At 41.6% G+C, this 16,334-nt stretch overlaps 1 protein-coding gene across 4 annotated transcripts in view; it reads left to right on the top strand.

Moving 5' to 3' along the window:
* The first annotated feature begins 274 nt into the window (after positions 1–274).
* LOC136672206 (CSC1-like protein 2) overlaps positions 275–16,334 on the top strand; it is a 52,169-nt gene continuing 36,109 nt past the window's right edge. For all 4 annotated transcript variants that reach the window (XM_066648184.1, XM_066648183.1, XM_066648181.1 and 1 more), the window contains exon 1: positions 275–647. The gene's annotated coding sequence lies outside the window, so the exon portion shown is untranslated. The remainder of the gene's footprint in view (positions 648–16,334) is intronic.

Raw genomic sequence — 16,334 nt, 5'->3', positions numbered from 1 at the left:
GATTATCGTGATGTATATCACAGTCATATTGCCCAGCCCTATGGGTGGAAACCAGACTGCAAACGGACTCTGTAAGACGTTGACGTTGCAGAACCGTTTGAACCAGAATACCTTTTGCGTTTTTTTTTTGTTTGTTTGTTTCCAATTTGGCTCAGTTTTCTGTAACATATAATTTTACACCTGTCTTGCACTCTTATATTGGCGTGTAAACAAGCGGGCGGCCATTTTGAAACCCCTTTCGTGGGCAATTGCTTCACAGCGCTGAAGAGCCGTTATTAAAGCTCGGCGAGCCGGTGTTTATATTCACAGCGCGTCCTTCGGTTTGCCCCAGCGCTGAGAGCCTCTGGCTGAGGAAGAGCCACTTTTCTTTATTGAACTCACACTGACAGACACCCAGCTTCTGTCATTCTGAGAAGACGGGGGTGTCGGATTCGTGTGCGGTGCGTGGGGCGTAGTTTAAAAGCGAGAGAGCGCAATTTGTGCGGAGTGTGACGGGGCTCAGCTCAGCGCTGCCGCCGCGGTGGATTTATAAGGGGATTTATCTCTCTCTCTCTCTCTCTCTCTCTCTCTCTCTCTCTCTCTCACTGGGGATATTCTCACTGGAGCCGAGGAATAAGCCAAAGAGCAAAAAGCACTCGGACGGTCAGGTAAAATGCTCAGTTGTTTTATTTTCATTGATATATCATAGGTTTTGCATTAGTCCTGTTGAGTATTTGGCGCAGTGTTGCGGAGCTGAATCTGTTCTATTGTGTCCGGGGGCCTGGCACGCCTCAGAGAAGAGACGAATTACTAAATACGTTCACCGTTTCATGTATTTTATTATTATTTTTATTTTTTTAAATGGCATATTAATTTAATTCCAACCTAAATCTAAAAGACGACCGACAGGCACCGCAAAATAACCCCAACACTGGGCTGAAAATGCCGAACCCATAACGGCTACCGTTAAGCAGCCTAACGGTTACACGTCGGAAATTTCCAGGACTTCACTGACATCAGGTACGGACTATTTCTAGGTGTTTGCTCCTAATTATGAACACAGCCTAAACATTCGAGTTAGAACCATTTTTAAAAAATCACAAAATTAAATAAGGTTCTGTTGAATTTGTTGAACACTGTCTACGGAGGACGCTTTTATTTTATTTTATTTTATTTTATGAATTTCACACGTTGAGGAAAATACATTGAAAATAAAACGCACTTTTATTTTATAATTAATTTTTTCGTCTCAGCCGAACTCACACAGAAATATTACACTGTAAAATAAGCAGAAAATGCCATTTTTAAGTTTGTTTCTATCCTCTTTTCATTCAGAAAATCAGCTAAAAATATAGTATTTACTACCGGACTTTTAATTTTACTGTGAATATCCAGTATTGTGTGCTGCTGCTCAGTTCCCATAGGTTTTAAAGGAGCTCAGTGTGGGAGAGTATTGAAAGTATGTGGGTTGCCATATTCATGTATGGAAATCACCTCCACCAGGGAAGTCACACACACACACACACACACACACACACACACACACACACACACAGTCGTGTGCCCCCTCCACCCTCATCAGAAAATAGTCCTTTAGAAAGGTTACATTAGAGGAGGGAGGACATCATTAAAACATAACAATGCTCTGTTATTAGCCTCGGAATGTAGATTTTTAATATAATGGCTGATGTCATGCTTCAGAAAGAATGAGGTCAAACATTTTGATCCACTACGTCAGACGTACAGCTGGCACAAACGGTGCTGGACGATGGAATGGGACGTTTTCCCTGTACGCCGGATAAAATCGATGTTTTGTGAATGTACACTCTGACTTAAACTTGGAAAGATGGACCCCTTGAGTGCACGTATATTCAAATGTGCATGCCCATATTGTACAGGCTCCATAAATATACATGGAAAAAGATGTTCTGCTACGTGCTACGTATGTGCTAAGTGTCAGACAAATGAGCAAATGGCCTCAAGCCGTTGAAGTAGTGAGTTGTGGGACTGTGTTCACTGGAGTGATGAAGCTGCTCAAATACCTTCTTTTGGGATGAACTGGAGTCGCTAAACGTTTTAGCATCTCGTCCTAAGGCTGCAGCCAAAAGGGACAAACTGTGTATTAATATATATTTGTTTCTGAAGAAGTGTTGATGTGTCGTCCATCACTGGCTCACAGAGTGTGGTGTTCTCTCATTGGGTGAGGGTGTGGTTCAGGGGAATCTTTTGGAGACTAAATCAAATGTCCATGTGGGTTAACGCTGCCGCACTTCTAGAGATATTACACGATTGATTTAGCTGGGTATTTAGATAAAGGAAACTGTACACACTTGGTACACTTGTGTCTGTGGAAGAAGGGTTTTATGTGGTGGTACCAGTGTTGTGTATTGATATCTGTACAAGGCCAATGTTGTCAGTAAAGCTTTCACTCAAGCCATTCCCACATCGCTGTCTTGGGCCACAGCGAACTGTACATACATTGAAAACATATGCATATGTATCGATCGTTCGGACCTCCTACTTTTCATTCCGGCTTTGGAAAGCTTTTATAGGTCCACTGCAAACTCACTTCATTATGGGTCCGTCAATAAGTCCTGACTGAATACTGACTGTACTGCAGAAAGCGCTGTGCTGGATAACTACTTTATTATCTCTGTCTCTCCACAAATCATTGCTCTTATTTTGTTGTGGTTTGCCTTTAGGGCATAAATGCTCGTTCTACAGGCTGGGGACTGGCGTGCATTTCTTTCTGTTGTTTATAAAAATGATCCCTTGAGTTACCTCACGTTAAATAGCCCTGTAATGCAAGCTTATGTGGCGAGACCTCAACCAAGCCAGAAGAATGCGAAGGATCCGTGCAGCGTGGTATTCGTTATTCACAGGGAGCTACTGATATGGGGCTGTGGGCCGGGGCTGATGTACAGTGCATGTAGATACCCGTCGATGCGTACGTTTTAACGTAAACGGGGGCGACGTCTGTCTGGATTAGCAGTGCTGATACGTCACTTGGATGCAGATGCAGTAAGTGGAAGGGAATACAGATATTGTTCCACAGCACAGCATCACCAAACTTTTAAATTTCCCTTCTCAAGAAAATAAACCCGCTGAGAGAATGAGCTTCCTGGCTCTTCACGCAGGAATTATGTAATGCAAACATAAATAAACCAAGCTCTGCGTAGCTCCCAGAGATTCATGAAATGCACTTATGTTTAGCTCAGGAGTCAAGCCAATTCTCTTTATATTTATATATAGTATGTTTATTTAAGCGCAGCAAGCGTCAAGGTGCTGGAAATTGAAATCAAGGAATTTCCAATGAGCGATACACATTAATAAAACACCACATGACCAGAGATTTTCAGTTCTCACGGTTCTTTACTGTGTAAAGCTTATATAAATTATATATATTTAATTTAAAAGTTAAATACACCAAGTTAATTCAGTTTGTTTTTCAGAAATGAAAGCAGGGCGGTTAAAGAACGACTGCTGCCTCAACGCACCCCTTAAAGGCAGAGGTTCTGTGTAAAATGACCTACAATGGTGAAGACAGCATGACTAAGTTTTGATGTCTCGCTTCATCTCATCACAGCGCAGCAGTTCGGGGCTTGCAGAGAGAAGTGGAGCAGCGCGTGGCCCTCGAGTTCTGGCCTCTTGCTCTTCCTGACCCTGGCAGACTGCTGCAGGTCTGTTTGGCTGAGATAACTAAAGCAGTGAGACGTTGCCCTTTCAGACTGATTGGAGATCAGGTGTTTCCTAGCCAAGTCCTAATCATAACTGCTCTAAAGAGATGGTGCAGCTAGTTTCAGATCAGCCTCAAGTGCAGCTTCCTTCACGCCTGAGATAACCAGCAGTTCTCCTTCACTGAGCACAACAGCAGGGCTCCGTGGCTCTGAAAAATGATCCACGGTGTCCGTTACTTTCATGTCTGTCAGTGGCTCTGGTGCATTTTTGTAGGTTTTAAAGAGCCTGCGTCATGGAAACCACTTAACTTTTTAACGTTTAATCATGAAAGTGTTAAAGGGCAAAGGAACAAAATCATGTGGATGAAGTTTGAGGAGTGTGATAGTTGTTTGTCCATAAACCCACACAAATTTTATAAATGAACTTCAGATAAAAAAGTAATAAGCAGAAAACCCTGCCACTGATTTGCTGAGATAAAATTAACATAATTCATCAAAATTTGCTGCTCTTCGGTCTTTCTGTGCTCAAACCTGATCTAATACGTTTATACAGCCCCAGTATCTGCAATTAAGTATTTAAAAAAAAAAAAAAAAACTGTCTAGGTTCGGTATGCTAGGCTTTCTCCCCCCCCCCTCTCTTTTTCTGTCTCTCTACCCCCTCTCTCTTTTTCTCTCTGTCTGTCTCTCTTTCTCTGTCTCTCTCTTGCTCTCTCTCTCTCTCTCTCTGTGTCTCTGTGCTCATGGCTGAGACATCTGGTATTTAAATGTTGAAAAGCATGAACCACAATGAGGATGTTGCTCTATTCCTGCCCCATAGGTGGGTAATATTAACTCGGGAGACGGCTAACTGCATTACCGAAAGTGCTACGAACCCAAATAACTGGAGGTACAAATCAGTTTCTGTGGGAATTCTAACAGTGAATAAAATGTTACAGACGTCATTTGTCTTCTTTCTTTCTTTCTTTCTTTCTTTCTCAAAAACATCATTCCGCCTTAAAGGACGCAGACCTTCTGAATGTAATAGATGTTCCCTTTAATACACAGTGGTATGTTTTAAGGTGGCTGTTCTAATTGACTTCAATTGCCATCAGTCATTGCAACAATGACATACAGTAGAGAAATTCCTCACGTCCTGCCCACGTGGCACAGCTGCTGTTGGAATGATTCACTCCTTTGTTTGACAGTCTCTTACCTTGAAGCCTGCCAGTTACAGCAGACACATATAAAAAATGAGGTGTTACATGTATTTTACAATAGCTTTTACTTTTAGAATCTTGGACCCTTTGCTTTCTTAATGCTTTTTAAGACACATTCCACAAAAACCCACAAATGGTCACTGAGACGTAATGAAAAATGCACCATATTATATTACAGAGTGCGTTTGGTATTTTTGGTTGAGATGTTTTGGTGGGAGAGATGTCAGCAGCCTCCTACTGAGAAGCATTACCCTCTTGGCTCCTGTAAAACTGGGTTTATCAGTGTGGACCACTTCACAGCAGAAAGCAGGGTTACGCCAGAGTAGGGTCAGTGTGGTCATTAGTTTGATGTGTGTGAAACCGGTAACTTTCTGCAGACCTTGTAGCATCTCCCCTGCTTCTGCAGTCTTATTATACTCACGCAACAGCTAAATATCAAACATTTTTAATGAATTATGTAATGAAAAATCTCCAGTAGAGCCTGTTATGGTGGAAACGACTTGTTTTTTAATGATGTAGTTATTATTGTGTTTCTCCACATCATTTCTTTATTAATTCATTCCTTCAGGAGCTAAACTCCTCTTCGGAGTCAGGAGTATGTTTCAGGGATGCATTTATCCCTGAGCTGGAGGTTGAATTCTGACACTGAGAGGTGCTGAACTTTCTTTCTTTCCCTCTTTCTTATGCATTTGAGGTCTTTCCTCCTGTCTTACTGAATGTTGGACTTTCTGAAGTGTCTGAAGATTAACATTTTGAAAGATATCTCATACTCCGAGTGACTGTCTGTGAGGAGTGTGGTGTGTTCTCTCTGTGTCTGCGTGGGCTTCCTCCGGGTGACTGTCTGTGAGGAGTGTGGTGTGTTCTCTTTGTGTCTGCATGGGTTTCCTCCGGGTGACTGTTTGTGAGGAGTGTGGTGTGTTCTCTTTGTGTCTGCGTGGGTTTCCTCCGGGTGACTGTCTGTGAGGAGTGTGGTGTGTTCTCCCTGTGTCTGCGTGGGTTTCCTCCGGGTGACTGTCTGTGAGGAGTGTGGTGTGTTCTCTCTGTGTCTGCGTGGGTTTCCTCCGGGTGACTGTCTGTGAGGAGTGTGGTGTGTTCTCCCTGTGTCTGCGTGGGTTTCCTCCGGGTGACTGTCTGTGAGGAGTGTGGTGTGTTCTCCCTGTGTCTTCGTGGGTTTCCTCCGGGTGACTGTCTGTGAGGAGTGTGGTGTGTTCTCCCTGTGTCTTCGTGGGTTTCTTCCGGGTGACTGTCTGTGAGGAGTGTGGTGTGTTCTCCCTGTGTCTGCGTGGGTTTCCTCCGGGTGACTGTGAGGAGTTTGGTGTGTTCTCCCTGTGTCTGCGTGGGTTTCCTCCGGGTGACTGTCTGTGAGGAGTGTGGTGTGTTCTCCCTGTGTCTGCGTGGGTTTCCTCCGGGTGACTGTGAGGAGTGTGGTGTGTTCTCCCTGTGTCTGTGTGGGTTTCCTCCGGGTGACTGTCTGTGAGGAGTGTGGTGTGTTCTCTCTGTGTCTGTGTGGATAAGCGCTTACAGATAATGATAATGAAAATATCTCAAAGTGTAAGACCCCCATAACGTAGGCTTAAGAACTTTTTCTTTTCTTTTCTTACCTTTATAGTTTACATATGTCATCTCTTGTTTTTTTTTTTACTGTCCTTTATTTGCTGCATTTTTGTTTTAATTTTTTTCATTATTTATTTGTTTTCTTTCCCTTTTCATTTTCTTTTTCTTTCTTTCTGTCTTAATACTGCAATTTCCACACTGGACTTATGCTCTTCTACACACAGTATATTCTCTTTCTTTGGGGGGTTGCAAAGGTCTGTGGGAAATGTAGGCAGCGTTGTTTCTGTACAGTGCTAAAAACCGTACGCTGGCTGTGTGTGAGCTAGCAGTGATTCTCATTAGGGTTTGTGCTTCATTTCATTTAACAGTTTGTTAAATATAATAAGACTATATTTGTATACACCGTCAAATTTTGCATAGCTACATTTGATATCAAAAGACCTTTCAAAGACCTCAAATAGACATTTCAAGGTCATGTTGTTTTTAATTTTATGCAACTATTAAAATACAGGCCTCAATACCTTAGCTTTCCTAGCGCTCCATAGATAGCAGTTAAAAACAAACTCAAAATGCCTTAAAAATTCTTCTAAATGTGTCACTTTTGTTTTTATAAGAGCCATGAATTATCCTATGAATGTTGCAATGCCTCGTTTTACTCCTCACAGTGTGTTTGTTGCAATATAAATATGAGTTATGAATTATAATAACAGCCGTTCAGGAGTTTCTGCAGTAACTGTCACAGCGCTAGCCACTAAGGTTGTGCAGATCTTGTGAACTATACCTTAGCAGTAAAGATGGCACAGATTTTAGAATGAGGCCCATATCTGTTGGACACCACTCAGGAAACAATAAACGAATCCTGTAATAAATCTGTACTGAATAACACTCATTTTGAAGGCTGTATAGTGGTTAGCAGCGTAGTTCTTGGAGGAGTAGAGTGGTATTTAAACAGAGTGTGTGTGATGAAACTCATTAATTATAGAGCTTTTAAATCTAATTTTAAATTTTGCAGTTTTTAACGAAGTAATAGCCGTGTCAGCGCTGTCTATTATTCTTAGTTTAAACATCTGTATTTTGTTATTTGTATTATAAAGAAAACATATTCCTGGTTTGTGATTGTAGATGAAGATTGTATCTGAGTGGGAATAAATTCGATAGAGAGCTGGACAAACATTTAGTATCAACATCGCAATATAAAATGTTTCAATAGCAATGAAATTATTTGATCGCATATTTTCAATATTTTAATATACACTACTTATAGCGTGTGTCACTGACTGACGGTAACTACACGGCTCTGCCGTCAGTTCATTGCACTAAATTTTAAAGTTAATTTAAAAATCTAAAAAGGCTAAGCACCACTTAATGGACCTCCATGAGTATTTCACATTATTGTAGTTACTGACAGATATAAGTATGAATTAAAATGAAAATAGCAGCTTAATTTGCTTTAAAACTGATAATTTTATTAAATTGATGGAAAAACCAGAGTCTTTACGGAAATTCTCGAACGCGACCGTGACGTCACTGGTGGACGACAGCTGAACAACGCCGCGGTAAAACACCGTTATGACTGACTGTTATGACAGTATCTAGCTAAATAACCAACATTATTCATGACAATAGCCTAGCAATAAGCTAAACTCAAATGTAGAGGTACCGTTATTCTTGTAAATGTGATCGAAGTCGAACTCGAATTCCTCCGACACTATAAACCTCCGTAATGCAGCTACGTAGCCGAGTATAATCTGAGACACCGAGTTTAGCGAGTCAAGCTAACGTTAACTAACACCAACTAAAACAGGCGAAGTGAGTGTCCTTACCCTGTTTACCTCCATGTTACAGAGGCTCTTCAACACCTTTCGTTGGTGTCCTTACATGCCCATATTGTTGGAAAAGCGCCAGTGAAATGAGCTACAGATAACGGAGTGAGCGGATGGTCCTTTCCAAAGTGCCCGTTTAAAGTGGACAAATGTAGTCCATTTTCTGGATGTTTTGGGATCTTTGGGCCATTTGTTCACAGATGTCCCACTGTACATTGAATGATTGCAGCCAAAAACAACACACCTTTTCGTCATTTTGCATTAAATTAAGTGCAGCTTCTAGAGTTGTTGTCCACCATCTACGTCACAGGCAAGACGCCTTTTAGAGTTTCCCAACACCGCTGGGGGGGGGGGGGGGGGGGACTAACGGTCTTTTAAACCTTATTCCTTTAATTAGTAAGAAATAACATGTTTTCTGACTCTCAATAAACACAAGTTAGGAACTCAAACTCCACTGGATTTATTTGTTTGACACTTTCATAGAGCTGCTGCTTAGCCTTTAATATTGACAAAGCCAGAAGGTTGTTGTTTGACGGTGATGTCATATTGCTTTCTGTTGTTCTGTGGCTTTTTTATTGTTCCTATCAATATCGGAATTAGATTATTGACCAAATTTAAGAGAGAAAATTTTGGCCGAATCATCCAGCTATAAACTATTCATTGTTCTTTCACATGCTGTTAGCTGTTGAAATTGTAACACTGCATTCTGTGTGTGGGTGTGTCTGCCTACATGTGTATCTGGGTTCATGTGTCCCCGCTCACGTGGAAAGAAGCAGGATGTACACTAATTAAATTGGAGTTCAACAAACCACATCTTTCATGACTTACCCCCATCCTGTTGATTTTAATGCAATAATATTGCAGTAAGTATGGGCCTTTGTTAAGGAGTAGCACAAACAACAAAAAAATGTAAATGGAAAATATTGACTGAACAAAGACCAGTGTGTGGTTGGAATGTAAAGTAGGAAGTTATTTTTTGTGTTTTCAGGGTCCTCGTGGCTTTGATTTTCAGGCCATAATTATCTGTAAGAGCAACAGATTTATTAAAATTTGACTTCATTGAGCATCTGCATATCTTTAAAATGGCCGTATATATGTAGTATGACTTATACCCTGTTACCGGTTAGCATTTGATAACCCTCTTTTTTTTTTCTATATTTGCTGACACGCCTACTGGGCCGACCTAGAAGAGGCATTTACGCTTACTGACTGACACCTAATGTTGAAACACACATGTGTGAGTAGGCAATGTTAATTCAACCGTATTTCACATTCCAGTTCGATGGCCCAATGTCCTCTTTTTGGGACCTAAAAATGCTAAAAGATTTTGCTGTCTGCAGGCTTTCGCCCCCAATTCTTGCCGTAAGCCCTAAATCCTTCATTAAAATGTTCAGTTTGATGACGTTGTTGAAATGTAAGCAGAAGGCGCAAGGGTTGAAGTTTTTGAAAGGGTCAGACAGTTGAGAGTTGAGAGCTGAATTGGGGAAACACTCGCGCCGCTTCATCGCTGTAGGTCCGCCGTCCACCGCGGTGAGCAGCTCAGTGTTTTACCGGAGCCTCGGACAGAAATGTGTTGAACGTTGTTGAGGTAATATTTATCATAGTCTCTTCTTTATGTTTGGAGAATGTTTCTGTGACAAAGCCTTTTGTTTTCTACGATGTATTTAACAAACAAAGTCATCTTGTGTCCCTATAACGACACGAATACACGGACAAGTATGGATTACATGGTTGATAACATGTTAAGGTGCTTGGGTTTAGAAATGGTCAAAAATTTAAATGTTAAAATGTTATCTTCTGTTAAATGAGTTGCTTTAATGTCATCTCAAGTGCTTCAGTTTTGTAGCTTTGTATGAACAGATTCATTATTTGTTATTATTGTAAACAAAGACATTGATATGAAGCACCAAAGCTTCTCCAGACCTTTTAATGATAAGGGTATGTATTTTGAAATTTCCTGTGTTTGAAATGACAGAAACACTTCTGCGACTATGGCTAATGGCGGTCTGGCTAAACTAGTCTTGTGCTCTTGTTTCCAATAAACACCATCATGGTTAAAACTACAAAAGACTTCCGTGTATATTTTTGTAAGAATTGAAAGTATTCTGAAAAAATATTTCTGAAATATCTGGATATCCACACCCCCTAGAGTGGTATAAAAGGGGCAAAGGGCTCGTTAAATATGAAGAGGGAGAATAGAGACATTTTGAAATCACTCATTCTGCCTTAGAGTACGTGTGGAGGATGTGCTAAAAATATGATGCTTTCACTAGGCTTCTGGCTGGTTACTGTTACACTGTTACCATGGTAACAGCTCCAGTGATGCTGAAAAATTAGTCGCTGGTGTTTAAGAAGGAAAAGTTGATTTATTTTATTAATCGATCCAAAGTACAGCAAGACATTAGTAATTAGAATATTTGGTGAAGCACTGTAATAATAAAGACAATATGAAATAAACTCACATGCTCTCCACCTCTGTCTGTAGTGGTAATAGCTCAGACCAGTCCTCGTTTAAACACTGTAAATAACCTCTTACCACAACATTCACATGTATGTGAAATACCAAGCCCTTTTTATCTTTTTTTTAAACCCTCAGCTGTCTATTGATCCTGAAATGTCAATGTTCCAGATTGTGCTAATCTCTGACGTATTTTGTCCAGCAGACCAAATCATTGAAATACATTTTGAACAAAGTAAAGTACATGTATGGAGCACACACACACGAACACAAAGCCTAATTTGCAGTTGTGTGTTCTCCTCCAAGTGTGTTGAGCTGTCACATATGACACCTTAGTGGCAGTTTCCGAAGATGATGTGGCCCTTCATTGGAGTCAGTATGTTAGCCTTCGCCCTCACAGCTTGGTAGAATCTGGTTGATAACTAGCAGGTAGGGTTGGCTATGATTTCAAATAACTACAAGTGTTTTTTAATGTGTTTATTGGTGTATTTTTAATTTCATCACTTGTATTATGTAACGGTTATGACACGGTGTGTCTTTCTTGTCGTGCAGCTCTAATTTAAGGTGAGACTGTCTTGTTTTAGAGCATGTGAGCAGTTAAGGGTTGCTTTAGCCTGCCTCTAATTAGCTTTTGTGAATGCGCTGGTCAAAGCAGTAGAAGAACTGAGGTGTGTCACTTTCACAGGGTTTAACACCTGCTTTAGAGAAGCGGACAAACTTGAATGTTGATCACTGTGACTCTGGAAACCTTGTTTGTTTTGTGGGATTCAATGCCACTAGTGTTGTGAAGTTGTGAAGGTAAATATCCTGTTGTTTTTGCCGTTCTGAAAGTTGTGGTTTACCTTGAGAATTCAGATCAATCGGTGTTTCATTTTGTTGTTAATGAGTATACGTGATTGTACAATAAGCCTTGATGTGCATATGTATTCATCCAATACATTGGCATATTTGTGGTATGACCCATTGTAATTCCCTCTGCGAAGTGCTATAAATTTAACGCAAATATTGACCATGTCCAACCGAACAAGTCTAGGCAAGCCTTGTTGGTTCAGTCCTCCTACCTTTTTTTTTTCATAGCACGCAAGCTGCCTGTCAATACTCTCAAATAAAACTGACATAAATTAGTAAATAAGACAAATACAAAAGGAATTCATTATTAATCAATAACACTACCAATCAAGTAGTCAAGCGATTAGAGTGAGAGCAGCGCTTTCTCTGAAAACATACCATTAATTAAATTAAATATCACCCTACTTTGTCATTTGTGGTCACTGCAGCCGCTCAACTAACATTTGATCAATAAGAAATGAATGGGTCAATGTTATTGATTCTTCTTTGCTAGGCCTGTGACAGTTTAGAAAACAATTATAATGATTTGTAAAATGTTTTTGAGAAGGATGTTTCAGTACACATGTTGAATCCTGAACAACTGATCTATTTTGTTTTCAGAAACAGTCTGGTGCCTGTCCACATTTAAAATCCCAGTCTCCCAGAGCTAGCTAGCAACTCCTTATAGTGCACAGTGTATGGGAGCACTGGTTAACGGCGCTTTGAGGTGTAGTCTAACTGGAGGTGTGAAGCTGACTACTTTAATAACAATATTAGAAATCTTAGCTAACTGTAAATAAATAGAAGCACTTTACTCACTCAAATCAACATTTTTCAGGAGTCAAATGTGTGAAGATTGATGTCCAAGACTTGCTTGACTTTGAAAGAAAATATGTTTTTAGATAAAAACGCTTTTGTTTAAGTAGGTGCTAATACTGCTAAGTTTACTAGCGCCCCCTAACTTCGGCCACCTCCCCTGCTTGTGACAGTCAAACGAGACAGTTGCTACCACATTCAGTGGTTTTGAGAGGTTCACAATGAGATTACGTTTGTCCTGTGCTGGTATCCGTACTCTACATGTAGGGATTAAAATGGCGGTAGATTTTCCCCTCAGAGAAAAGGAAGCTAACCGCTAAGCTAACTTTCACACTGAGGGAAATATCTGTCGCGAAATGGAAATGTGTTGTGTTCCACATGCAGTTTTGCACACAAAGAATTACAACACTGTTAGAGACACTTAAATATTGTTTAGATGTGTGATTTCTTGCAAGACTAATGTTTAAATGCCCTACTAAGGCGTGAACTTATGTTTTATTGTTTTACCCAATGCGATTGGCGAAGAGAGAGACCGGAATTGCAGCATATACGGCAGTGGCCGGGATTAGAGGAGAGACTGATAAATTAACTGTGGCTTTTCCACGCTTCATTGCAAGTAGTTCAGTTTTTTAAAGAGAAGAATTGTATTGTTAGTCTCTTTTAGTTCAAGTCATAAAAGGACTTTAATTTTGAAGAGCCTGAACGCATAAATGTTTTTAGCTGTTAGCGCTGGAGAGGCCGTAGTTTCTTCACGCCGTGTTTGACTCTGTTTTCAGCTGAATAAAAATAAAACTGCATTATGGATCGTAACTTGGAGAAAGGTAATGTTTTTCAAAATAAATTGAATTTAACCAAAAAATCTCAAAATGAAAAACCATATATCTACCCAATGAAGGAATATCTGAATAGACGAATAATCAGATACAGCCCTACTGCCATTTTTACAGCCATTTTCTGGAGAATTCACAGTTAAATTACACCGTGCTTCATAGGCGCCGCCCCATGCCCAGACCATGCGCAACACCTCAGACATGGAATGTGTTCAGAAGGGCAACTCCAGAAAATATCCAGACCTGATTCCCCAGGCATTTTCCAGAGTTCCTCTGATATCTGACCCTGCATTTCTGTTGGTTTGATGAGAAGTCAGGTGAGAGAGCAGGGGAAACACTGAGCCTGTCTGAGCCGGAGTTTCCCTGGCTTAGGACGGGGAGTTGTCTTTGACTCATTGTAGATGTATGATTCATTCTCTACAGGGTGCTGAATAATCCTGGGATGATTCAGTGGCGTCTTTCCATTACTCTAATAACTGGAGGGAAAGTGTTCAAGGTTACGGAGTCCTGTACTGAGCTGTTATTCTTCTATATTTTTTTCCTCAGATGATAGGACTTTGCCATGGCAACACTCGTGCAAGCCACTGAAGTGGTGTTTGCTCCATGCTGCAGCGGGATTAAAAGGTGGTAAAGAGTTAGATACAGAAATGAATTTTTGTGGTGGCAATACTAGACAAACAAGGTGCATGTATTTTTGTGTTGTTTTGAAGTGAGCCAATCTGTGTAGTTTAGAAACGTAACCAGAAATGTATCTTTTACATCTTTAGCTGGGATTATTTTGAGAAAGGGCTGTTGCGTTGAGGTTTTTTTCTGTTTTTTTTTGTCTCCCCTCTTCTGTTTGTCTGCTACTCTGAGCAAGGGATAGAGCAGCAGGGAGAAGAGGGAGAGCTACGGGAGGGAGAGGAAAGGGAAAAGGCTATAGGCCGCTCTGTTATTGGGGCTGTGGGAGTGTGGAGGCCAGTCTAGCTGAGCCATCTGCTGCAGTGCTGCTGCAGCCAACCCCCTAATCCACACCCCCTCCCCACCTCATCCACCACCACCACCACCCGCCCGTGTCTCTCTCCCTCTCTTTCTTAGTCTTCCCTGCAGTCAGTGTCCCTCGGCTCACTCTCTTTCATTCTGTTTTCTTTCATGTTTCTGGGTTTCCCTTTCTGTCTTTGTGTTTCTCTCTTTTTTAATATCTTTTAGATTGTGTCTGCTGTTGTGAAAACAATATAGAACATTCTAGAAGGTTCATATAAATTCACTGAAACTATTTATTAGTGTTTATCACCCAGATGAGTGTGGATCACTCGCGTCTGACCAGTATCTCATTAGTTAGCCAGTTCATTCTCTATCCATTCTCTTTTATGCACACGTGACTGCTCTAAAAATGCAACGTATTATATGTAATAATGTGAATTAGTGAATTATTGCGTGAAAAAACTAGACTAGTTGTGGGTGCTGGTTATTAACAACAATATTTTTCTGATACAGAAATGACGTATTTCCAGTGGTGAGCTGAACATTTGCCAGTTCAAACTAAAGCAGGGCCCCGTTGCCAGTGTGTGGCTCGTATTTCGCCAGTGAGGATGTTGGCAGAGTTGCACCTGTCCTAACAAGAGCTCGGTGCTCCCTGTACAGCTGTGTCTGGCACAGAAAGCGTCAGGAAGCCCTGGCTCTAAAGCTCCAGCACTAATCCTTGGCTTCTAAATACACTAAAGGCTGGAGCCACTGACTGGACAATGCGGAAACGTAGAGCATGTCGGACTGATCCAATGACACTGAGGTGCAGGTCCGTTAACTGTGTGGTCTGTGGCAGGTCCATTTCATATTTCTAGTTTGTTATGTGTTCTTATTAAATGTCTTAACATTTCCTGGAAGCTTTGAAATTACACATAATGCACACCCATGACTGTTACTAATGTTTGTGGTGTACAGCTGGTATAAATATGCTGATTCAGACATGGAGAAGCCCAAGTAGTAATGTAAACGTCAGCAGTAAATGTGGTTAAAATCAGTAGCTGACACAGAGTTTTCTCAAGCTACAATCAGACTTAGAGAACGGTTTGTTAGTCTGTTGTTACGTTTGGGTTTTCGCATTGATTTTGTTGGATGGTATACAGGCTATTTGTGTTTGATTCAAAACCCCGGGGAGCGTCTCTTTGGGACCAGGCCGCGTGGAGCTATGGGGATTGTAGCCAGAGGGTGTTTGGCAATGCAGAAGGCTGTATCTGGCTGAGGGAGGGATGTGTGAGCGGGCTGTTGCTCCCAGAGCAGGTGAGAAGAGGGCTGGGCTGACTGCTGTGCAGAGACAAACACAGGCGAGAAGCAGCATCCCAACCACAGGGGCGTGTGCTGTTCCATTGCGTCAGATGGAAAAGTTGCACTTATGTAATGGCTCCTTTAGAGAGGCTGCAGTTTAGATGTGAAAGGCTTGGTGATGTGATGTTCAGCGCTGCTAATTGGGCTGTGTTAAGGGAACGGCTGAAGCAGCCTGTCTCTGCACCTATCAGAAATAGCACTTGTAGTCGCTGCTAGGATACTGCCTATCTCTCATCTCTGAATAAGCATGAAACTCAAGTGACATCACTGCAGTTGGGTGTTCAACTTGTTTTGGGGTCCATGGACTTTTGTTCTGACCCTGATGTGTTGACACGTTCTCCATTAATCTTAACACAACAGCCGTACGGTGTCTGTTCGGTTTGCAAATGTAATTTACTTAACACTCCGGGTGACTGTCTGTGAGGAGTGTGGTGTGTTCTCTCCGTGTCTGCGTGGGTTTCCTCCGGGTGACTGTCTGTGAGCAGTGTGGTGTGTTCTCCCTGTGTCTGCGTGGGTTTCCTCTGGGTGACTGTCTGTGAGGAGTGTGGTGTGTTCTCCCTGTGTCTGCGTGGGTTTCCTCCGGGTGACTGTCTGTGAGGAGTGTGGTGTGTTCTCCCTGTGTCTGCGTGGGTTTCCTCCGGGTGCTCCGGTTTCCTCCCACAGTCCAAAAAAAACAAACGTTAGTAGGTGGACTGGCGACTCAAGTGTCCGTAGGTGTGAGTGTGTGAGTGAGTGAATGTGTTGCCCTGTGAAGGACTGGCGCCCCCTCCAGGGTGTATTCCTGCCTTGCGCCCAATGATTCCAGGAAGGCTCTGGACCCACCACCACCCTGAATTGGATAAGCGCTTACAGATAATGAATGAATGAAT

The sequence above is a fragment of the Hoplias malabaricus genome, chromosome 16 (assembly GCF_029633855.1).
Source record: "Hoplias malabaricus isolate fHopMal1 chromosome 16, fHopMal1.hap1, whole genome shotgun sequence".
Taxonomy (NCBI): Eukaryota; Metazoa; Chordata; class Actinopteri; order Characiformes; family Erythrinidae; genus Hoplias; species Hoplias malabaricus.
The sequence above is the reverse complement of the archived record's forward strand: the minus strand, read 5'-3'. Positions and strand labels throughout refer to the sequence as shown.